The 23,753-nt window shown below is 46.0% G+C and overlaps 1 non-coding gene and 1 pseudogene across 1 annotated transcript; both read left to right on the top strand.

The window, feature by feature from the left end:
- Nucleotides 1–19,784: 19,784 nt before the first annotated feature.
- LOC149535678 (5.8S ribosomal RNA) lies at nt 19,785–19,938 on the top strand. The gene has a single exon (XR_016358263.1). It is a non-coding gene; the product is annotated as a 5.8S ribosomal RNA (ribosomal RNA).
- A 219-nt stretch (nt 19,939–20,157) lies between these two features.
- On the top strand, nt 20,158–22,785 carry LOC149535677 (25S ribosomal RNA; annotated as a pseudogene).
- Nucleotides 22,786–23,753: the final 968 nt, after the last annotated feature.

Genomic DNA, 23,753 nt, shown 5'->3' with positions numbered 1-23,753 from the left:
TCATCAAGTCACCCCACCAAGTTGACCCTTTAAGTCCGTTCATCAAGTCACCCCACCAACTACTCTCACCAAGTTGACTCTTTAAGTCATTTCATGAAGTCACCCCACCAAGTCGACTCTTTAAATCCGTTCATCAAGTCACCAGAACAAGTACTCTCACCAAGTCGACTCTTTAAGTCCATTCATCAAGTCACCCCACCAGGTTGACCCACCAAGTACTCTCACCAAGTCAACTCTTTAAGTCCATTCATCATTTCACCCCACCACGTACTCTCACCAAGTTGACTCTTTAAGTTCGCTCATCAAGTCGCGCCACCGAGTACTCTCACCAAGTTGACTCTTTAAGTTCATTAATCAAGTCAGCCCACCAAGTACTCTAACCAAGTCTATTCTTCAAGTGCATTCATCAAGTCACCCCACCAAGTACTCTAACCAAGTCGACTCTTTAAGTCTGTTCATCAAGTCACCCCACCAAGTACTCTCACCAAGTCAACTCTTTAGGTCCGTTCATCGAGTCACCCCACCAAATCGAACCTTTAAGTCCATTCGCCAAGCCACCCCAAAAAGTACTCTCACCAAATTGACTCTTTAAGTCCTTTCATCAAGTCACCCCACCAAGTTGACTCTTTAAGTCTGTTCATCAAGTCACCAGAACAAGTATTCTCACCAACTCGACTCTTTAAGTTCATTCATCAAGTCACCCAACCAGGTCAGCCCACCAAGTCAACTCTTTAAGTCCGTTCATTAGTTCACCCCACCAAGTACTCTCACCAAGTTGACTTTTTAAGTCCGCTCATCAAGTTGTGCCACCAAGTACTCGCACCAAGTCGACTCTTTAAGTCTGTTCATCAAATCACCCCACCAAGTACTCTAACCAAGTCGATTCTTCAAGTTCATTCATCAAGTCACCCCACCATGTCGACTCTTTAAGTCTATTCATCAAGTCACCCCACTAAGTACTCTCACCAATATAACTCTTTAGGTCTGTTCATCAAGTCAACCCTTTAAGTCCACTCATCAAGTTGCCCCACCAAGTACTCTCACCAAGTAGACTCTTTAAGTCCTTTCATCAAGTCGCCCAACCAAGTCGACTCTTTAAGTCCGTTCATCAAGTAACCAGAACAAGTACTCTCACCAAGTCGACTCTTTAAGTCTGTTTATCAAGTCACCCCACTAGGTAGGCCCACCAAGTCCACTCTTTAAGTTTGTTCATCAGTTCACCCCACCAAGTACTCTCACCAAGTTCACTCTTCAAGTCCGATCATCAAGTTGCGCCACCAAGTACTCTCACCAAGTTGACTCTTTGAGTCCTTTCATCAAGTCACCCCACCAAGTACTCTAACCAAGTTGATTCTTCAAGTGCGTTCATCAAGTCACCCTACCAAGTACTCTCACCAAGTTGATTCTTTAAGTGTGTTCATCAAGTCACCCCACCAAGCACTCTCACCAAGTAAATTCATTAGGTCCGTTCATCAAGTCACCCCGCCAAGTTGACCCTTTAAGTGCGTTAATCAAGTCATCCCACCAAGTACTCTAACCAAGTTGACTCTTTAAGTCCTTTAATCAAGTCACCCCACCAATTTGACTCTTTAAGTCCGTTCATCAAGTCACCAGAACAAGTCGACTCTTTAAGTTCATTCATCAAGTCACCCTACCAGGTCGGCCCACCAAGTTAACTCTTGAAGTGCATTCATCAGTTCACCCTGCCAAATAATCTCAGCAAATTGACTCTTTAAGTCTGCTCATCAAGTCGTGCCACCAAGTAATCTCACCAAGTTGACTCGTTGAGACCGTTCATCAAGTCACCCCACCAAGTACTTTAACCAAGTCGATTCTTCAAGTGCGTTCATCAAGTCACCCCACCAAGTACTCTCACCAAGTTGACTCTTTAAGTCCATTCATCAAGTAACCCCACCAAGTACTCTCACCAAGTCAACTCTTTAGGTCCGTTCATCAAGTTACCCCGCCAAGTCGACCCTTTAAGTTCATTCATCAAGTCAACCCACTATGTACTCTCACCAAGTAGACTCTTTAAGTCCTTTCATCAAGTCACCCAACCAAGTCGACTCTTTAAGTATGTTCATCAAGTCACTAGAACAAGTACTCTCACCAAGTTAACTCTTTAATTCTGTTCATAAGTTCACCCCACCAAGTACTCTCACCAAGTTCACTCTTTAAGTCCACTCATCAAGATGCACCACCAAGTACTCTCACCAAGTTGACTCTTTAAGTTTGTTCATCAGGTCACCCCACCAAGTACTCTAACCAAGTTGATTCTTCAACTGTGTTCATCAAGTAACCCCACCAAGTACTCTTACCAAGTCGACTCTTTAAGTCTGTTCATCAAGTCACCCCACCAAGTACTCTCACCAAGTCAACTCTTTAGGTCCGTTCATCAAGTCACCCCACCAAGTCGACCCTTTAAGTCTATTCATCAAGTCACCCCACCAAGTACTCTCACTGAGTCGACTCTTTAAGTCCTTTCATCAAGTCACCCACCAAGTCGACTCTTTAATTCCATTCATGAAGTCACCAGAACAAGTACTCCCACCAAGTCAACTCTTTAAGTCTGTTCATCAAGTCACCCCACCAGGTCTGCCCACCAAGTACTCAAACCAGTCGACTCTTTAAGTCCGTTCATCAGTTCAACCTGCCAAGTACTCTCACCAAGTTGACTCTTTAAGTCTACTCATCAAGTCTCACCACCAAGTACTCTCACGAAGTCAACTCTTTAAGTTTTTTCATCAAGTCACCCCACCAAGTACTCTCACCAAGTTGACTCTTTGAGTCCGTTCATCAATTCACGTCGCCAAGTACTCTCACCAAGTTGACTCTTTAAGTCTACTCATCAAGTTGCGCCACCAAGTACTCTCACCAAGTCGACTCTTTACGTCCGTTCATCAAGTCACCCCACCAAGTACTCTAACCAAGTTGATTCTTCAAGTCCATTCATCAAGTCACCCCACCAAGGACTCTCACCAAGTCGACTCTTTAAGTCTATTCATCAAGTCACCCCACCAAGTCAACTCTTTAGGTCCGTTCATCAAGTCACCCCAACAAGTCGACCCTTTAGGTCTGTTCATCAAGTCACCCCACCAAATACTCTCACCAAGTCGTCTCTTTAAGTCCTTTCATCAAGTCACCCCACCAAGTCGACTCTTTAAGTTCGTTCATCAAGTCACCAAAACAAGTACTCTTACCAAGTCGACTCTTTTAATCCGTTCATCAAGTCACCCCACCAAGTTGACCCTTTAAGTCTGTTCATCAAGTCAACCCACCAAGTACTCTCACCAAGTCATCTCTTTAAGTAATTTCATCAAGTCACCCCACCAAGTCGACTCTTTAAGACCATTCATCAAGTTACCAGAACAAGTACTCTCACCAAGTCGACTCTTTAAGTTTCTTCATCAAGTCACCCAACCAAGTCGGCCCACCAAGTGCTCTCACCAAGTATTCTCCTAGTGTGTTCATTATGTCACCCCACCAAGTACTCTAACCAAGTCGAGTCTTTAAGTCTATTCATCAAGTCACCCCACCAAGTCGACCCTTTAAGTCTGTTCATCAAGTCACCCCACCAAGTACTCTCACCAAGTTGACTCTTTAAGTCCTTTCATCATGTCACCCCACCAAGTCGACTCTTTAAGTCCGTTCATCAAGTCACCAGAATAATTACTCTCACCATGTCGACTCTTTATGTCCATTCATCAAGTCACCCCACCAGGTTGGCCAACCAAGTACTCACACCAAGTTCACTCTTTAACTTCGTTAATCAATTCACCCCACCAAGTACTCTAACCAAGTCGATTCTTCAAGTGCGTTCATCAAGTCACCCCACCAAGTACTCTAACAAAGTCGAGTCTTTAAGTCTGTTCATCAAGTCACCACACCAAGTACTCTCATCAAGTCAACTCTTTAGGTACGTTCATCAAGTCACCCCGCCAACTCAACCCTTTAAGTCCGTTCATCAAGTCACCCCACCAAGTACTCTCACCAAGTCGACTCTTTAAGTCCTTTCACCAAGTCACCCCACCAAGTCGACTCTTTAAGTCCATTCATCAAGTCACCAAAACAAGTACTTCACCAAGTTGACTCTTTAAGTCCGCTCAAGTCACCCCACCAGGTCAGCCCACCAAGTACTCTCACCAAGTTTACTCTTTAAGTCTGTTCATCAGTTCACCCCGCCAAGTACTCTCAGCAAGTTGACTCTTTAAGTCCGCTCATCAAGTTGCACCACCAAGTACTCTCACCAAGTCGACTCTTTAAGTTCATTCATCAAATCACCCCACCAAGTACTCTAACCAAGTCGATTCTTCAAGTGGGTTCATCTAGTCACCCCACCAAGTACTCTCACCAAGTCGACTCTTTAAGTGTGTTCATCAAGTCACCCCACCAAGTACTCTCAGCAAGTCAAATCTTTAGGTCCGTTCATCAAATCACCCCAACAAGTTGACCCTTTAAGTCCTTTCATCAAGTCACCCCACCAAGTACTCTCACCAAGTGAACTATTTAAGTTCATTCATCAAGTCACCTGGTGAAATCGACCCTTTAAGTCCGTTCATCAAGTCACCCCACCAAGTACTCTAACCAAGTCGATTCTCCAAGTGCGTTCATCAAGTCAACCTACCAAGTACTCTATCCAAGTCAAATTTTTAAGTCTATTCATCAAGTCACCCCACCAAGTACTCTCACCAAGTCAACTCTTTAGGTCCGTTCATCAAGTCACCACGCCAAGTCGACCCTTTAAGTCCGTTCATCAAGTCACCCCACCAAGTACTCTAACCAAGTCTATTCTCCAAGTGCGTTCATTAGGTCAACCCACCAAGTACTCTTAACCAAGTCAACTTTTTAAGTCTATTCACCAAATCACCCCACCAAGTACTCTGACCAAGTCAACTCTTTAGGTCCGATCATCAAGTCACCACGCAAAGTTGACCCTGTACATCTATTCATTAAGTCACCCCACCAAGTACTCTCACCAAGTCAACTCTTTAAGTTCGTTCATCAAGTCACCCCACCAAGCCGACTCTTTAAGTTTGTTCATCAAGTCACCAGAACAAGTACTCTCACCAAGTCAACTTTTTAAGTCTGTTCATCAAATCACCCCTCAAGGTCGGCCCACAAAGTACTCCCACCAAGTCCACTCTTTAAGTCTGTTTATCAGTTCACCCAGCCACGTACTCTCACGGTGTTGACTCTTTAAGTCCGCTCATCAAGTCGCGCCAACAAGTACTCTCACCAAGTCGACTCTTTAAGTCTGTTCATCAAGTAACCCCACCAATTACTCTAACCAAGTCGATTCTTCAAGTTCGTTCATCAAGTCACCCCACCAGGTCGACGCTTTAAGTCTGTTCATCAAGTCACCCAACCAAGTACTCTAACCAAGTCAACTCTTTAGGTCCATTGATCTAGTCAACCCACCAAGTCGACCCTTTAAGTTCGTTCATCAAGTCGCCCCACCAAGTACTCTCACCAGGTCGACTCTTTACGTCTGTTCATCAACTCACCCCACCAAGTACTCTAACCAAGTCGATTCTTCAAGTGCGTTCATCAAGTAACCCCAACAAGGACTCTCACCAAGTCAACTCTTTAGGTCCATTCATCAAGTCACGCCACCAAGTTGACCCTTTAAGTCCGTTCATCAAGTCAGCCCACCAAGTAGTCTCACCAAGTTGACTCTTTAAGTACTTTCATCAAGTCACCCCACCAAGTCGACTCTTTAACTCCATTAATCAAGTCACCAGAACAAGTACTCTCATCAAGTCGGCACTTTAAGTCTGTTCATCAAGTCACCCCACCAAGTCGACCCTTTAAATCTGGTGATCAAGTCAACCCACCAAGTACTCTCACCAAGTCAACTATTCAGGCCCGTTCATCAAGTCACCCCGCCAAGTAGACACTTTAAGTCTGTTCATCAAGTCACCCTACCAAGTACTCTCACCAAGTCGACTCTTTAAGTACTTTCATCAAGTCACCCTACCAAATCGACTCTTTAAGTCTGTTCATCAAGTCACCAGAACAAGTACTGTCACGAAGTCGACTCTTAAAGTTCATTCTTCAAGTCACACCACTAGGTCGGCCCACCAAGTACTCCAACCAAGTCAACTCTTTAAGTTCCTTCATCAGTTTACCCCACCAAGTACTCTCACCAAGTTGACTCTTTAAGTTCGTTCATCAAGTCGTGCCACCGAGTACTCTCACCAAGCCAACTCTTTAAGTCCGTTCATCAAGTCACCCACCAATTACTCTAACCAAGTCGATTCTTCAAGTTTGTTCATCAAGTCACCCCACCAAGTACTCTCACGAAGTTAACTCTTTAGGTCTCTTCATCAAGTCACCCCACCAAGTGCTCTCACCAAGTCAACTCTTTAAGTCCTTTCATCAAGTCACCCAACCAAGTCGCCTCTTTAAGTTCGTTCATCAAGTCACCCAACCAACTTGACTCTTTGAGTTTGTTCATCAGGTCACCAAACCAACTACTCTAACCATGTCGATTATTCAAGTGCGTTCATCGAGTCACCCCACCAAGTACTCTCACCAAGTTGACTCTTTAAGTCTGTTCATCAAGTCACCCCACCAAGTACTCTCACCAAGTCAACTCTTTAGGTTTGTTCATCAAGTCACCCTGCCAAGTCGACCCTTTAAGTTCGTTCATCAAGTCACCCCACCAAGTACTCTCACCAAGTCGACTCTTTAAGTCCTTTCATCAAGTCACCCCACTTAGTCAACTCTTTAAGTCTGTTCATCAAGTCACCAAAACAAGTACTCTCACTAGGTCAACTCTTTAAGTCCATTCATCAAGTCACCTCACCAGGTCAGCCCACCAAGTCGACTTTTTAAGTTCGTTCATCAGTTCACCCTACCAGGTACTCTCACCAAGTTGACTCTTTAAGTCCGCTCATCAAGTCACACCATGAAGTACTCTCACTAAGTTGACTTTTTAAGTTTGTTCATCAAGTCACCCCACCAAGTACTCTAACCAAGTTGATTCTTCAAGTGTGTTCATCAAGTCACCCCACCAAGTACTCTCACCAAGTCGACTCTTTAAGTCTGTTCATCAAGTCACCCCACCAAGTACTCTCACCAAGTCAACTCTTTAGGTCCATTCATCAATTCACCCCACCAAGTCGACCCTTTAAGTCCATTCATCAAGTCACCCCACCAAGTACTCTCACCGAGTCGACTCTTTAAGTCCTTTCATTAAGTCACCCCACCAAGTCGACTCTTTAAGTCCATTCATCAGGTCACCAGAACAAGTACTCCCACAAAGTCGACTCTTTAAGTCTGTTCATCAAGTCACCCCACCAAGTCGGCCCACCAAGTTGACTCTTTAAGTCTGTTCATCAGTGCACCCCACCAAGTTGACTCTTTAACTTCGCTCATCAAGTCGCGCCACCAAGTACTCTCACCAAGTTGACTCTTTACGTCCGTCCAATAGGTCACCCCACCATGTACTCTAACCAATTCGATTCTTCAAGTGCATTCATCAAGTCACCCCACCAAGGACTCTCACCAAGCCGACTCTTTAAGTCTTCTCATCAAGTCACCCTGCCAAGTACTCTCACCAAGTCAACTCTTTACGTCTGTCCATTAAGTAACCCCATCAAGTCGAACATTTAAGTCCGTTCATCGAGTCATCCAACCAAGTACTCTCACCAAGTCGACTCTTTAAGTCCTTTCATCAAGTCACCCCACCAAGTCAAATGTTTAAGTCCGTTCATCAAGTCACTAGAACAAGTACTCTCACCAAGTCAACTCTTTAAGTACATTCATCAAGTCACCCCACCAAGTCGACCCTTTAAGTTTGTTCATCAAGTCACACCACCAAGTACTCTCACCAAGTCGACTCTTTAAGTCATTTCTTCAAGTCACCCCACCAAGTCGACTCTTTAAGTTCATTCATCAAGTCACCAGAACAAGTACTCGCACCAAGTCGACTCTTTAAGTCTGTTCATTAGTTCACCTCGCCAAGTACTCTACCCAAGGTGACTCTTTAAGTCCGTTCATCAATTCACCCCATCAAGTACTCTCACCAAGTTGACTCTTTAAGACTGTTCATCAAGTCACCCCACCAAGTACTCTCACCAAGTCAACTCTTTAGGTCCGTTCATCAAGTCAACCCACCAAGTTGACCCTTTAAGTTTGTTCATCAAGTTGCCGCACCAAGTACTCTCACCAAGTCGACTCTTTAAGTCCTTTCATCAAGTCACCCCACCAAGTCGACTCTTTAAATCCGTTCATCAAGTCACCATAACAAGTACTCTCACCATGTCGACTCTTTAAGTTCGTTCATCAAGTCACCCCACTAGGTCGGTCCACCAAGTACTCCCATCAAGTTGACTATTTAAGTGCATTCATCAGTTCACCCTGCCAAGTACTCTCACCAATTTGACTCTTTAAGTCGGCTCATCAAGTTGGGCCACCAAGTACTCTAACCAAGTCGGCTCTTTGAGTCTGTTCATCAAGTAACCCCACCAAGTACTCTAACCAAGTCGACTGTTCAAGTGTGTTCATCAAGTCACCCCACCAAGTCGACTCTAAGTCTTTTCATCAAGTCACCCCACCAAGTCGATTCTTCAAGTGCGTTCATCAAGTCACCTCACCAAGTACCCTAACCAAGTCGACTCTTTAAGTCTGTTCACCAAGTCACCCCACAAAGTACTCTCACCAAGTCAACTCTTTAGGTCCATTCATCAAGTCACTCCGCCAAGTCGACCCTTTAAGTCCGTTCATCAAGTCACCCCACCAAGTACTCTCACCAAGTTGACTCTTTAAGTCCTTTCATCAAGTCACCCCACCAAGTCGACTCTTTAAGTCCATTCATCAAGTCACCAGAACAAGTACTCTCACCAAGTTGACTCTTTAAGTTCATTCATCAAGTCACCCCTCAAGGTCTTTAAGTCCGTTTATCAGTTTGCCCAGCCAAGTTCTCTCACGGTGTTGACTCTTTAAGTCCGCTCATCAAGACGCGCCACCAAGTACTCTCACCAAGTCGACTCTTTAAGTCCGTTCATCAAGTCACCCCACCATGTACTCTAACCAAGTCGATTCTTCAAGTCCGTTCATCAAGTCACCCCACCAAGTCAACGCTTTAAGTTTGTTCATCAAGTCACCCCACCAAGTGCTCTCACCAAGTCAACTCTTTAGGTCTGTTGATCAAGTCAACCCACCAAGTCGACCCTTTAAGTTAGTTCATCAAGTCGCCCCACCACGTACTCTCAACAAGTGGACTCTTTAAGTCTGTTCATCAAGTCACCCCACTAGGTCGGCCAACCAAGTACTCCCACCAAGTTGACTCTTTAAGTCCATTCATCAGTTCACCCCGCCAAGTACTCTCACCAAGTTGACTCTTTAAGTCTGCTCACCAAGTCGCGCCACCAAGTACTCTCACCAAGTTGACTCTTTGAGTCCGTTCATCAAGTCACCCCACCAAGTACTCTGACCAACTCGATTCTTCAAGTGCGTTCATCAAGTCACCCCACCAAGTACTCTCACAAAGTCGACTCTTTAAGTCTGTTCATCAAGTCACCCCACCAAGTACTCTCACCAAGTCAACAATTTAGGTCCATTCATCAAGTAACCTCGCCAAGTCAACCCTTTAAGTCCGTTCATCAAGTCACCTCACCAATTACTCTCACCAAGTCGACTCTTTGCGTCCTTTCATCAAGTCACTCCTCCAAGTGGACTCTTTAAGTTCGTTCATCAAGTCACTAGAACAAATACTCTCACCAAGTTGACCCTTTCAGTTCATTCATCAAGTCAACCCACCAAGTCGGCCAACCAAGTACTCCCACCAAGCCGACTCTTTAAGTCTGTTCATCAGTTCACCCCGCTAAGTACTCTCACCAAGTTGATTCTTTAAGTCCGCTCATCAAGTCATTCCACCAAGTACTCTCACCAAGTCGACTCTTTAAGTCTATTCATCAAGTCACCCCACCAGGTCGGCCCAACATGTACTCCCACCAAGTCAACTCTTTATGTTCATTCATTAGTTCACCCCGCCAAGTACTCTCACCAAGTTGACTCTTTAAGTCTGCTCATTATGTCGCGTCACCAAGTACTCTCACCAAGTCGACTCTTTGAGTCCATTAATCAAGTCACCCCACCAAATACTCTAACCAAGTCGATTCTTCAAGTGCGTTCATCAAGTCAACCCACCAAGTACTTTCACCAAGTTGACTCTTCAAGTCTGTTCCTCAAGTCATCCCACCAAGTACTCTCACCATGTCAACTCTTTAGGTCCTTTCCTCAAGTCACCACGCCAAGTCGAACCTTTAAGTCCGTTCATCAAGTCACCCCACCAAGTACTCTCACCAAGTTGACTTTTTCAATTTTTTCAACAAGTCAGCCCACCAAGTCGACTATTTAAGTGCATTCATCAAGTCACCAGAACAAGTACTCTCACCAAGTCGACTCTTTATGTCTGTTCATCAAGTCACCCCACCAGGTTCACCCACCAAGAACTCCCACCTAGATGACCCTTTAAATTCGTTCATCAGTTCAACCCACCAAGTACTTTAACCAAGTTGACTCTTTAAGTCTGCTCATCAAGTCGAGCCACCGAGAACTCTCACCAAGTCGACTCTTTGAGTGCGTTCATCAAGTCACCCCACTAAGTACTCTAACCTAGTCGATTCTTCAAGTGCATTCATCAACTCACCCCACCAAGTACTCTCACCAAGTCGACTCTTTAAGTTTGTTGATCAATTCACCTTACCAAGTACTCTCACCAAGTCAACTCTTTAGGTCCATTCATCAAGTCACCCCGCCAAGTCGACCCTTTAAGTCTGTTCATCAAGTCACCCCACCAAGTACTCTCACCAAACTGACTCTTTAAGTCCTTTCATCAAGACACCCCACAAAGGTGACTCTCTAATTCTATTCATCAAGTCACCCCACCAAGTACTCTCACCAAGTTGACTCTTTAAGTCCTTTCATCAAGTCACCCCACCAAGTCGACTCTTTAAGTCCATTCATCAAGTCACCAGAACAAGTACTCTCACCAATTCGACTCTTTAAGTTCATTCATCAAGTCACCCAACTAGGTTCGCCCACCAAGTACTGTCACCAAGTCGACTCTTTAAGTCCATTGATCAGTTTGCCCTGCCAAGTACTCTCACCGAGTCGACTCTTTATGTCTGCTCATCAAGTCGCACCACCAAGTACTCTCACCAAGTTGACTCGTTAAGTTCGTTCATCAAGTCACCCCAACAAGTACTCTAACCAAGTCGATTCTTCAAGTGCGTTCATCAAGTCACCCCAACAAGTACTCTAACCAAGTCGATTCTTCAAGTGCATTCATCAAGTCACCCCACCAAGTACTCTCACCAAGTCGACTCTTTAAGTTTGTTCATCAAGTCACCCCACCAAGTACTCTCACCAAGTCAACTCTTTACGTCTCTTCATCAAGTCATGCCGCCAAGTTGACCCTTTAAGTCCATTCATCATGTCACCCCACCAAGTACTCTCACCAAGTCGACTCTTTAAGTTCATTCATCAAGTCACCGCACCAAGTACTCTCACCAAGTCAAATCTTTTACTCTGTTCATCAAGTCACCCCACCAAGTACTCTCACCAAGTCAACTCTTTAATTTTGTTCATCGAGTCACCCCACCTAGTCGGTCCACCAAGTACTCTCACCAAGTCGACTCTTTAAGTTTGTTCATCAAGTCACCCTACCAGGTCAGCCCACAAAGTACTCTCACCAAGTCGACTCTTTAAGTTCGTTCATCAAGTCACTCCGCCAGGTCGGCCCACCAAGTACTCTCACCAAGTCGACTCTTTAAGTTTGTTCATCAAGTCACCTCGCCAGGTCAGCCCACCAGGTACTCTAACCAAGTTGACTCTTTAGGTTTGTTCAAGTCACCCCACCAACTACTCTCACCAAGTTGACTCTTTAAGTTTGTTCGTAAAGTCGCTCTACCAGGTCGGTCCACCAAGTTCTCTCACCAAGTCGACCCTTTAAGTTCGGTCATCAAGTCACCCTGCTAGGTCGGCCCACCAATTACTCTCACAAAGTTGACTATTTAGGTCCATTCATTAATTCACCCCGCCAGGTCGGCCCACCAAGTACTCTCACCAAGTTGACTCTTTAAGTTAGTTCATCAAGTCACCCTTCCAGTTTGACCCAGTAAGTACTCTCACAAAGTCGACTCTCTAAGTTCGTTCATCAAGTCACCCTGCCAGGTCAGCCCACCAAGTACTCTTAGCAAGTCACCCGACCAGTTCGACCCACCAAGACGACTCTTTACGTTCATTCATCAAGTCACCCGACCAAGTTGGCCCACCAAGTACTCTCACCAAGTCGACTCTTTAATTTCGTTCATCAAGTCACCTGACCAGGTCAGCCCACTGAGTACTCTCACCAAGTCGACTCTTTAAGTTTTTTCATCAAGTCACCCTACCAAGTCGGCCAATTACTCTCACCAAGTCGACTCTTTAAGTTTATTCATCAAGTCACCCTGCCAGGTCAGCCCACCAAGTCGACTCTTTAAGTTCGTTCATCAACTCACCCTACCAGGTCGGCCCACCAAGTCGACTCTTTAGGTTCATTCATCAAGTCACCCCACCAAGTACTCTCAGCAAGTCGAATCTTTATGTTCGTCCATCAAATCACCCCGCCAGGTCTGCCCACCAAGTACTCTCACCAAGTTGACTCTTTAGGTTCGTTCATCAAGTCACCCCGCTAGGTCGGCTCACCAAGTGGACTCTTTAAGTTCGTTCATCAAGTCACCCAGCCAGGTCGGCCCACCAAGTCACCAAGTACTCTTACCAAGTCGACTCTCTAAGTTTGTTCATCAAGTCACCCCGCCAGGTCGGCCCACCAAGTACTCTCACCAAGTCGACTCTTTAAGTTCGTTTAGGCTAGCCAAGTCATCTCACCACTAGGCTAGCCAATTGTGCTTGCTGAGGCATTTCACCATGTGGGCTCGCCAAGTCATCCTAGAAAGTTGCCTCAATGAGTTGACTCTTGAAGTCTGCGCACCAAGTCAACTCACCACATTGACTTACCATGTCACCTTACCAAGTTTTCCCACCCGATCACGTCTTGAAGTCTGCTCACCATGTCGGATTTCTAGCTTGATTCCCCAAGTCAGCTTGCTAACGTGGCTCACGAGTCAAAAGTTCAAGTGTGCCCACCAAGTCAAGTCTTTAAGTTCACTCACCAAGTCTGCTCGCCAGGTCGGCTCACCAAGTCAAGTCGTCTCACCCAGTTGACTTACCATCTTTCCTCACCGTCAATTTACTCCCGTGGTTCATGAAATCACGCCACGTAACCCATGTCAGTTTTTGTCTCCGTTGCCAAATTCAGCAAAAACGGGGTCTTGGATGGCTATTCGGTTACATTTTTTAATGAATTGATTTTTTTAAGGCACTTGTCTGCATGAATGCATATTTTCGAATGCAGAGGAAGCCTTGCACTAATATCTTATATAGGAGAGGCAGTGTGCTCGAAATAAAGTCGAGTCATAATTTTCAAATCGGGTAGCCTTGGATATAAAATGGAGGTTGAGCCAATCTAGCCGAGCCATAATTTTCAAATTGGGTTGCCTACGATACAAAATTCAAGCCGAGCCATAATTTTCAAATTTGGGTAGCTTGCGATATAAAATGGGTACCCGAGCCATTCTACTTAAGTCATAATTCTCAAATCGGGTAGCTTCTGATATAAAATGGTCGTCGAGCCATTCTAGTCGGTTTCCAAAAATTGATCAATTTACTCCCCTGACTGATACAATCAAATTGCCTAACCAATGCCAATCTTTGTCTCTGTTGACAACCTCATCAAAAATGGGGTCGTGGATGGCTATTCGGTCACATTTTTCATTGAATTAGGTTTTAAGGTACTTGTCCACTAAATGTACATTTCTAATGTAGAGTAAGCCTTACACTAATAGCTTATATAGGGGAGGTAGTGTGCTTGAAAAATGGTGGTCGAGCTAGCTTGCCCGACCCGAACTGGGCGAGCCATTCTTGCCGATCCGATCTAGGTGAGCCATGCTGGCTGACCTTATCTGGGCAAGCTATTTTGGCCGACCCGATCTGGACGAGCCATGCTGGCTGAATCGATCTGGATGAGCCATGCTGGCCGACCCGATCTGGGCGAGCCGTTCTGGCCGACCTGATCTGGTCGAGCCATTTTCGTCGACCCAATCTGGCCAAGCTCCAAAAACGGTGTCGTGGATGGCTGTTTGGTCACATTTAGATCATTAGGGGGGCATGAAGCCCACCCTTGAGGTGCTATTCCTCGACTCTCCTTTAGATCATTTTTTCTTATCACTCAGGTGGCGCAATTTTTAAAAAAGGCTTGGTAGCAGTTGCCATTCCTCACCGCATCTACTTCGTAATTTTAAAACTTGATCTAAATAGGAGCCCTCGTTTAGCACCTTCGTCCGGTGTTGCTTGGGTATTACATAAATTTTTTGCTATCGACGCATATCCCCCAACGAATGCCTAGCCTTGGACTCTGTCTTAGATCACCTTCTTTGATAACTCGACCGACGCAATTACGGAAGAGACTTGGCAGCGGTTGCCATTCTACAGCGCGTTTGTTCAGCAATTTTGAAGTTGATCTAATGGCGAGCCCTTGTCTAGCCATGACGTGGGTGCTTGGCGCTCTAGCAATTTTTTGTGTGCCTATTGCAGCTATAATGGGAGCTTTGAGAACAAAAGCTCTCGACGACCCTCTCCAATAGAATCTGTGCTGGTGTTCGAGAAAGACATGTTATTCGGATTTCAAATATTGGCACCAACATCATTTCTATTGGGAAGGCTGTGAAGCCATCCCGAGTGCTATGCAAGGGCTCTCTCCCCAAAGTCATTCTCTTTGCAACTTCTTTGGCACAAAATTTTCAAAATGGTTCGGCAGCGGTTGTCATTCCAATGGTGCCGTTGTGGTGATTGCCTGGGCAGCGATCTAAAGGGTGAGCCGTCGTCTAGCAGTTGGGCTGTGCATCATGAGTGACAAGGGTGCCTTTGTTATCGGAAGCTCCCCGTGGCCATTCGATTAGAAGAGCCATTGCTTGTGTGAGCAAGGACGAGTGCAGCCTTGGATTCCAAACAAAATCAATGACATCGGATCTATATAAGAGTGGAATGAAGCAACAGCCAGTTTGCTATGTGCGGCTCCCAAAACTTGCTCTTCTTTCTCACTCCATTAGCACAAATTTGAGAGTTGTTCGACAGCAGTTGTTGTTCCAATGTGTCATTGCGGGTGATCTGGAGAGCGATGCTAAAGGTGGGAGCTTGTGTCTAGCATTTGGGATGTTTGTCCAAGCGAGCAGGGGAGCTTCTCTTATCGAAACATCTCCATGGCCTTTGAATATAGACCCAGTGCCGACGATATCGATGGATACAAGCCTTGGATTCTAAATTTGTTCAGCTAACATTGGTTTTTGTGAAAGATGGGTACAAAAGCACATCTCGATTGCTACGAAGGAGCTCCCTAAGATCGCCTCTATGCAACTCGATCGGCACAACATTGGGAATGGTTCGATAGTGGTTGTCATTCCAATGTGTCATCAGGATGTCTTGGAAAGTGGTCTTTCAAGGGCGAGCTCGCGTCTAGCACTTGGATTGTGCATCGTCACAAGTGAATGGGGAGATCTCTCTATGAACGGAGGCATGGTGATTGCAAGAGAAAATTGACTTAGTCGGAGCATTGGCCTCGGGCCATTGTGACGGCCTTGCAATTTCTCTTTAATTGCAACCTATGTTTGCGCAGTCGCAGAGTTTCCATGTAAGATTGGCCTTGTTCTTGACAGTTCCAAGAGATGACCTCTGAAACTTTTGGATTGGGCCCCTTCAAGGTGAAATTCATCCAGTTGTTCGAATGAGCTTGATGACCATTTCACTCCCTTGGCTCCATGAATTCACATCTCCTAACCGAGTACAATCTTTTGCTCCTCTTCCGACCTCATAAAAAATGAGGTTGTGGATGGCTGTTTGGTCACATTTTTCAAAGATTTGGATTTTTAAGGCAGTTCTCGATGTGTTCGATAATTTCTAATTTAGAGCGAGCCTTGCACTAATAACTTATATAGGAGAGGTGGTTGCCGCGAGCCTCTCCCATGCCCCTCTCATTGATTCAACGCTGGTGTCAAGGCGGATGGATATGTCAGATTTTGAAATGGTGGATGCCGACGTTGAATCAATTAGAGGGGCATGAAGCCCACCCTCGAGGTGCTATTCGTCGACTCTCCTTTAGATCATGTTTTCTTGTCACTCAACTGGCGCAATTTCGGAAAAAGGTTTGGCAGCGGTTGCCAGCCCTCATCGCGTCTACTTTGTGATTTTAAAACTTGATCTAAACGGGAGCCCTTGTCTAGCACCTTCGTCCGGTGTTGCTCGGGTATTGCATAAATTTTTTCTATCGGCACGAATCCCCCAATGAATGCCTACCCTTGGACTCTCTCTTACATCACCTTCTTCGATCACTCGACCGTCGCAATTATGGAAGAGACTTGGCAGTCGTTGCCATTCTACAGCGCGTCTGTTCAGCGATTTCAAAGTTGATCTAATGGCGAGCCCTTGTCTAGCCATGAGGTCAGTGCCTGGCATTCTAGCAATTTTTTGTGTACCTATCGTGGCTACAATGTTAGAGGTGGTTGCCGCGAGCCTTTCCCATGCCCCTCTCATTGATTCAATGCTGGTGTCAAGGCGAATGGATATGTCAGATTTTGAAACAGTAGATGCCGACGTTGAATCAATTAGAGGGGCATTAAGCCCACCCTCAAGGTACTATACCTCGACTCTCTTTAAGATCATGTTTTCTTGTCACTCAGCTGGCGCAATTTTGAAAAAAGGTTTGGCAGCGGTTGCTAGCCCTCACCGCATCTACTTCGTGATTTTAGAATTTGATCTAAACGGGAGCCCTCGTCTACCACCTCTGTTCGGTGTTGCTCAAGTATCACATAAATTTTTTCTATCAGTGTGAATCCCCCAACGAATGCCTACCCTTGGAATCTCTCTTAGATCACCTTCTTTGATCACTCGACCAACGCAACTACGAAAGAGACTTGGCAGCATCTGCCATTCTACAGCACGTCTGTTCAATGATACTAAGGGCAGGAGCTTGTCTCTAGCATTTGGGATGTTTGTGCAAGCGAGCAGGGAAGCTTCTCTTATCAGAACCTCTCCGTGGCCTTTGAATATAGACCCAGTGTCGACGATATTGATGGATACGATCCTTGGATTCTAAATTTGTTCAGCTAACGTTGGTTTTTGTGAGAGATGGGTACAAAAGAAAATCCTGATTGCTACGCGGGAGCTCCCTAAGGTCGCCTCTGTGCAACTCGATCGACACAACATTGGCAATGGTTCGACAGCGATTGTCGTTCCAATGTGTCATCGAGATGTCTTGGAAAGTGGTCTTTCAAGGGTGAGCTCGCGTCTAGCACTTGGGTTGTGCGTCGTCACAAGTGAATGGGGAGATCTCTCTGTGAACGATGGCATGATGATTGCAAGAGAAAATTGACTTAGTTGGAGCATTGGCCTCGGGCCATTGTGATGGCCTTGCAATTTCTCTTTAATTGCAACCTATGTTTGCGCAATAGCAGAGTTTGCATGTAAGATTGGCCTTGTTCTTGACAGTTCCAGGAGATGACCTCCGAAACTTTTGGATTGGGCCCCTTCAAGGTGAAATTCATCCAGTTGATCGGATGAGCTCAATATGCTTGTATCTATTCCAAGATGGTAATGATGGTCATTAATCTATGGCAGTGAGTATATCCCATTCGGTAATCACAATGGCGAAGCTGGTGGGAAGTACTTGTCGCTTTGTTCTATTGGATACCCTATATGTAGGTGTCTACATGGCTTGCAACACACTACACATTTGGTGTTCGATTCTAAGATGCGCTTGTTGTTGAGTGTATGGAGTTATATGTTTTAGCCAAGGGCTCCGTCTCTTGGTACGTTCTATCATTGCATTTTTATCCTGCCTAGACGGCAAGAAGGAAAGAGATGTTTGCACGGGTGCATTGCTCGACGTCCCTAATTTCATCAAGGGTCCACTCTCCACCTTAAGTTTTGCCGATTGGTAGAGTCTTTGGATTGAGAGGGGGGCCGACGAAAGGTATGGTTGCCGCATAATTTATTCTCTAGTGCATTCTTAGTGCGTGCTCGCCTCTTCAGTGTCTCATCCTACAGAAGTGCATGGCACTGTCGTGACAACTTTTCTAGTCTGGGCCAGTAGAAGCGTAGAGTATTACTATTAATTTTTGTTTGGATGTGAAAACTCTCCATGCCCTGTCCTACACGTACAATCCAAATGCCTGCAGCTCATGGGTTCTACAAGAGATACTCTTCTTCAGCTTCCTCCTAAATAGAGTGTTCGGTGTTTGCATTGTGTGGACAAAATACACAAAGTGTTTCATCTCTCTTCAGATGCAAAATTCAAGGAGGGCTTGTCGAAGTATGGTTGTTTGTATGGGGTGCACCAAAAAGCATGTAGGGGGCATATGCCTGGGAAATGGATGTTTCTGAGTGTCCTTACTCAGTCGCGTGTGCAGTGTACATCTTTGCATTACGACTCTGCTGCGAGCATTTGTGATTCGAGCATTTTGGGGGAACGGGTTTCGTACGAGATGTTCTTCTCAGGCTCCTGCGAACCAGAGCGCTCATCTTTACAATGCTCCAACAAGTGCAGGCCCAACGTGTCTATCTAGGGGAAGAAATTACATGAATGCTTTTTGCTGAGATGTGGGTGCTCGCGGGTGGTTCCTTCACAGTGCAGTTCTTCGGTATGTGCATGTGCATGAGATTGAAGCTTGTCTCACAACACTAGTGCGAATGTTCACCCGTAGGAACTTTTCTATACCTACACTGGCAGATCATGTGTCACGGGGAATGGTTAGCGAAGTTGTGTTGGGAAAGGAGATATTTGCCAGAGGTTAGACATGTATGTGTATGCGAGCGGGCTCTCATCACCTATAAATGTGCGTAGGGGTGTTATACACGATGCCCTTGAGTGGCCTTATAATTGAGGTGGTCGCATGCACAGTGATGCCCTCGCCAATCGCATAACCAGCAATGTTTTCGACTTGCGCTGCCCTTCACCCTTCAGAATGGCAGGATCATTGTTAGTTTGAGACCCTGAATCGTATAGGGGAAGGAGCTGGCCTCCTCCCCACCACCAAGATCTCAGCAACGTGCAGACACTTGGCCCTGCAGCAATATGTTGGACGGCCAAGCTATGGGTCCAGCACCGTCAAGGTCGATGGTCACATCGAATGCCGTGATCGAAAGTGTGGATTCCCCGCGGGGCAAAGAAGAGACTCGGATGCAATCTGGATTACGATCAGTGCCTTTGAACGACGTCTGCATCAGAGCGAGAGGTCTCTACTCAGTTGTAGTTCAGAGCGGGTCCGGGCCTCATCCCCCGTTGAGATTTCATGGTACGATCGTGTGTGCGGCGCTGTGCCTGGGATCCGTCGTTTCGATTGCGGCAAGTTGAGACTGTCGCAACCCCTCGTTGCCTTGCCCAGGTGTGTTAACTCGTCGCTTGGAGCATTCTGTGTTTAGGATGGGTGCACTTGCATGATTTGTGAGGTAGGGGCCCTGTCCAATGACAGAGCTCTCCCATGCGTCGACTCCCACCTTTGTGAGGTGACGGGGTGGGGACACACCACAGCATTCCTCGTCGCACCCATTGGGTGCTCGGGGTTTCGAATGTGTCAACACCCAACACATGGGTGCATCACGCACCTTAGAAATCCAAAGAATGAAGTGTGATCTAGTGCCTTCCGTGCTTGGGTCATCGAAAGACAAAAACATAACAAAATCATGACTCTCGGCAACAGATATCTTGACTCTCACAACGATGAAGAATGTAGCAAAATGTGATACATAGTGTGAATTACACAATCCCGTGAATCATCAAGTCTTTGAATGCAAGTTGCGCTCGAGGTCTCAGCCAAGGGCACATCTGCTTGGGCATCGCACTACAAAATTGCCCTCCCCAGTGAGGTGCGGAGATGGTTGTCTGTGTCCGTAAGTGGCGCAGTTGACTAAAATGAGCACGAGGTTCGTCGATCTGTCGCGATGAGCGGTGGCTTGCAAAGGCCGGCATTGGTTTGCCCTGATCGAATGATTCCTCGCGAGGAACTTTATTTTGAGTCAAGCAGCCTGTCGCAATGTGGGCATGTTGCATCTCTACCACGTCCCCAAGTCAGTCATGAATACTCACTGAGTTCAAGCATATCAATAAGCGGAGGAAAAGAAACTTACCAGGATTCCCCTAATAATGGCGAGCGACCCAGGAAGAGCCTCGCTTGAAAATCGACGGTCGCGCCTGTCAAATTGTAGTCTATAGAAGCATCCTCAATGATGGACCAGGCCGAAGTCCCCTGGAAGTGGGCGCCAGAGAGTGTGAGAGCCCCGTTGAGCCCAGACCCTGTCGCACCATGAGGCGCTGTCGGTGAGTTGGGTTATTTGGGAATGCAGCCCTAATCGGGTGGTAAATTTCATCCAAGGCTAAATATGGGCAAGAGATCGATAGCGAACAAGTACCACGAGGGAAAGATGAAAAGGACTTTGAAAAGAGAGTTAAAGAGTGTTTGAAATTATCGAGAGGGAAGCGGATAGAGGCCGCCAATGTGCCCCGATTGGATGCGAAATGGTGTGAGCCGTTCTGTCACTTGGTTCGAGAGACGTGCCAACGTGGACTGTCGTGACAACACAAGCGCAACCTTCTGGTCACACAAATACTTTCGTCATGGCAGTCGAGGAGCGAAGCGCACACCTTTACGGCTAGCTCTCGAGCACCTTTGCGCTCGTGGCGCTGGCCAGCGGGCTTTCCATCCGACCCGTCTTGAAACACGGACCAAGGAGTCTAACATGTGTGCGAGTTTGTGGGTTGGGAAAACCCACGAGGCGCAAGGAAGCTGATTGGCAAGATCCCCTCTCGGGGGGTGCACCGCCGACCGACCTTGATTTTCTATGAAGGTTTAGAGTGCGAACACACCTATTGGGACCCGACATATGGTGAACTATGCCTGAGCAAGGCGAAGCCAGAGGAAACTCTCCTAGGAAACCCTCACAGAGGAAGCCAAATTTCGAGCGGATGGGATTTGCAATTTTCACAAGGGCAAACAACTCTCCTAGGTGCCAAATTCTCAGTGAGGGTTTGTAATTTTTGCCAGGGCAAAAAAATCTCCCAAGTGCCAAATTTTGAGCGGTTCGGGTTTTGTGAAAATTTCTGCGACGATGAAAAAATCTCCCAAGTGCTAAATTCTCGGCGGGTGGGGTTTTGTAAAAATTTTTGCGAGGGCAAAAAAATCTCCCAAGTGCCAAATTCTCTTTAGGTGGGGTTTGTAATTTCTGCCAGGACGAAAAAAATCTCAGAAGTGCCAAATTTCGAGCGGGTGGGGTTTTGTGAAAATTTCTACAACTGTGGAAAAATCTCCCAAGTGCCAAATTCCTGGCGGGTGGGGTTTTGTAAAAATTTCCGCAAGGGCAAAAAAATCTCCCAAGTGCCTAATTCTCAGCAGGTGGGGTTTGTAATTTCCGCCAAGACGAAAAAATCTCCCAAGTGCCAAATTCTTGATGGGTGGGGTTTGTAATTTTTGCCAGGACAAAAAAATCTTCGAAGTGTCAAATTCTCGATAGGTAGGGTTTTGTAAAAAATTTCGCAAGGGCGAAAAGATCTCCCAAGTGCCAAATTCTCGGCAGGTGGAGTTTCTAATTTCTGCCAGGACGGAAAAATCTCCCCAGTGCCAAATTTTGAGGGAGTCGGGTTTTGTGAAAATTTCTGCGAGGGCAAAAAAATCTCCCAAGAGCCAAATTCTCGGTGGGTGGGATTTTGTAAAAAATTTTCCGAGGTCGAAAAATCTCCCAAGTGCCAAATTCACGACAGGTGAGGTTTGTAATTTGCGTGAGGGTGGGAAAAACTTCCAGGTGCCAAATTTCAAGCGAGTGGGGTTTGCAATTTTCACGAGGGCGAAAAAATCTCCTACGTGCCAAATTCTTGGCAGGTGGGGTTTGTTATTTCTGTCGGGGCAAAAAAATCTCCCAAGTGCCACATTCTGGGCAGGTGGGGTTTTGTAAAAAAATTCGCGAGGGCGAAAAAATCTCCCAAGTGCCAAATTTCAGGCGGGTGGGGTTTGCAATTTCTTCAAGGGCAAAAAAATCTCCCAAGTGCCAAATTCTCGGCGAGTGGGGTTTGCAATTTTCGCGAGGGCGTAAAAATCTCCCAGGTGCCAAATTCCTGGCAGGTGGGGTTTGTAATTTCTGCTAGGGCAGAAAAATCTTCTGAGTGCCAAATTTCAAGCGGCTCTTTCTATCATTATGAAGTAGAATTCACCAAGTGTTGGATTGTTCACCCACCAATAGGGAACGTGAACTAGGTTTAGACCGTCGTGAGATAGGTTAGTTTTATCCTACTGATGATCTGCACCGCGATAGTAATTCAACTTAGTACAAGAGGAACTGTCGATTCGCACATTTGGTCATTGCGCTTGGTTGAAAAGCCAGTGGCACGAATCTACCGCGTGTTGAATTATGACTGAATGCCTCTAAGTCAGAATCCACTCTAGCTGCGGCGCATATCTCTCTTCGGCTGCATCGCGACCCGCAGTAGGGGTGTTCTTTCACTCCTATGGGCCAGTGTCATTGGCCATCTCCAATCAGCGCATTAGCTCGTTGGAGCAACCTCAGATATTAATTTCAAGCGGTCGGCGAGAAGAATCTTTTGCAGACGACTTAAATAAGAGACGGGGTATTGTAAGTGGCAGAGTGGCCTTGCTGCCACAATCCACTGAGATTCAGCCCTCTGTCGCCTCGATTCGTCAAACCCTTTTTTACTCTGAAGTGGGTGCGGTTTGTAATTTGTGCGAGGGCAAGAAAATTTTCCAAGTTCCAAATTTCGGGTGGGTGGGGTTTGCAAATTTTTTTGCGAGCGCGTAAAAATCTCTCAGGTCCCAAATTCCCGATGGGTGGGGTTTGTAATTTGTGCGAGTGCAAGAAAATCTTCAAAGTGCCAAATTTCGGGTGGGTTGGATTTGCAATTTTCACGAGGACAGAAAACTCTCCTAGGTGCCAAATTCTCGGCGAGGGTTTGTAATTTTTGCCAGGGCGAAAAAATCTCCCAAGTGCCAAATTTCAAGCAGGTGGGGTTTTGTGAAAATTTTTGCGATGGTGAAAAAATCTCCCAAGTGGTAAATTCTTGGTAGGCGGGGTTTGTAATTTCTGCCAGGACGAAAAAAATCTCCCAAGTGCCAAATTTCGAGCCGGTGGGGTTTTGTGAAAATTTCTGCGACAGTGTAAATATCTCCCAAGTGCCAAATTCCCGGCGGGTGGGGTTTTGTAAAAAAATTTGCAAGGGAAAAAAAATCTCCCAAGTGCCAAATTCTCAACAGGTGGGGTTTGTAATTTCCGCTAGGACGAAAAAATCTCCCAAGTGCCAAATTCTGAGCAGATGAGATTTTGTGAAAATTTCTGCGAGGGCGATAAAACCTCCCAAGTGCCAAACTCTCGATGGGTGGGGTTTGTAATTTCCGCCAGGACAAAAAAATCTCCAAAGTGTCAAATTTTCGATAGGTAGGGTTTTGTAAAAATTTCCACAAGGGCGAAAAAATCTCCCAAGTGCCAAATTCTCGGCAGGTGGAGTTTGTAATTTTTGCCAAGACGAAAAAATCTCCCAAGTGCCAAATTTTGACAAGGTCGAGTTTTGTGAAAATTTTTGCGAGGGCGAGAAAATCTCCCAAGTGCAAATTCTCGACGGGTGGGGTTTTGCAAAAATTTTTGCGAGGGCGAAA

This window comes from Cupressus sempervirens, chromosome 10 (assembly GCF_028749045.1).
Source record: "Cupressus sempervirens isolate cs-2001-9-10 chromosome 10, ASM2874904v1, whole genome shotgun sequence".
Taxonomy (NCBI): domain Eukaryota; kingdom Viridiplantae; phylum Streptophyta; class Pinopsida; order Cupressales; family Cupressaceae; genus Cupressus; species Cupressus sempervirens.
The sequence above is the reverse complement of the archived record's forward strand: the minus strand, read 5'-3'. Positions and strand labels throughout refer to the sequence as shown.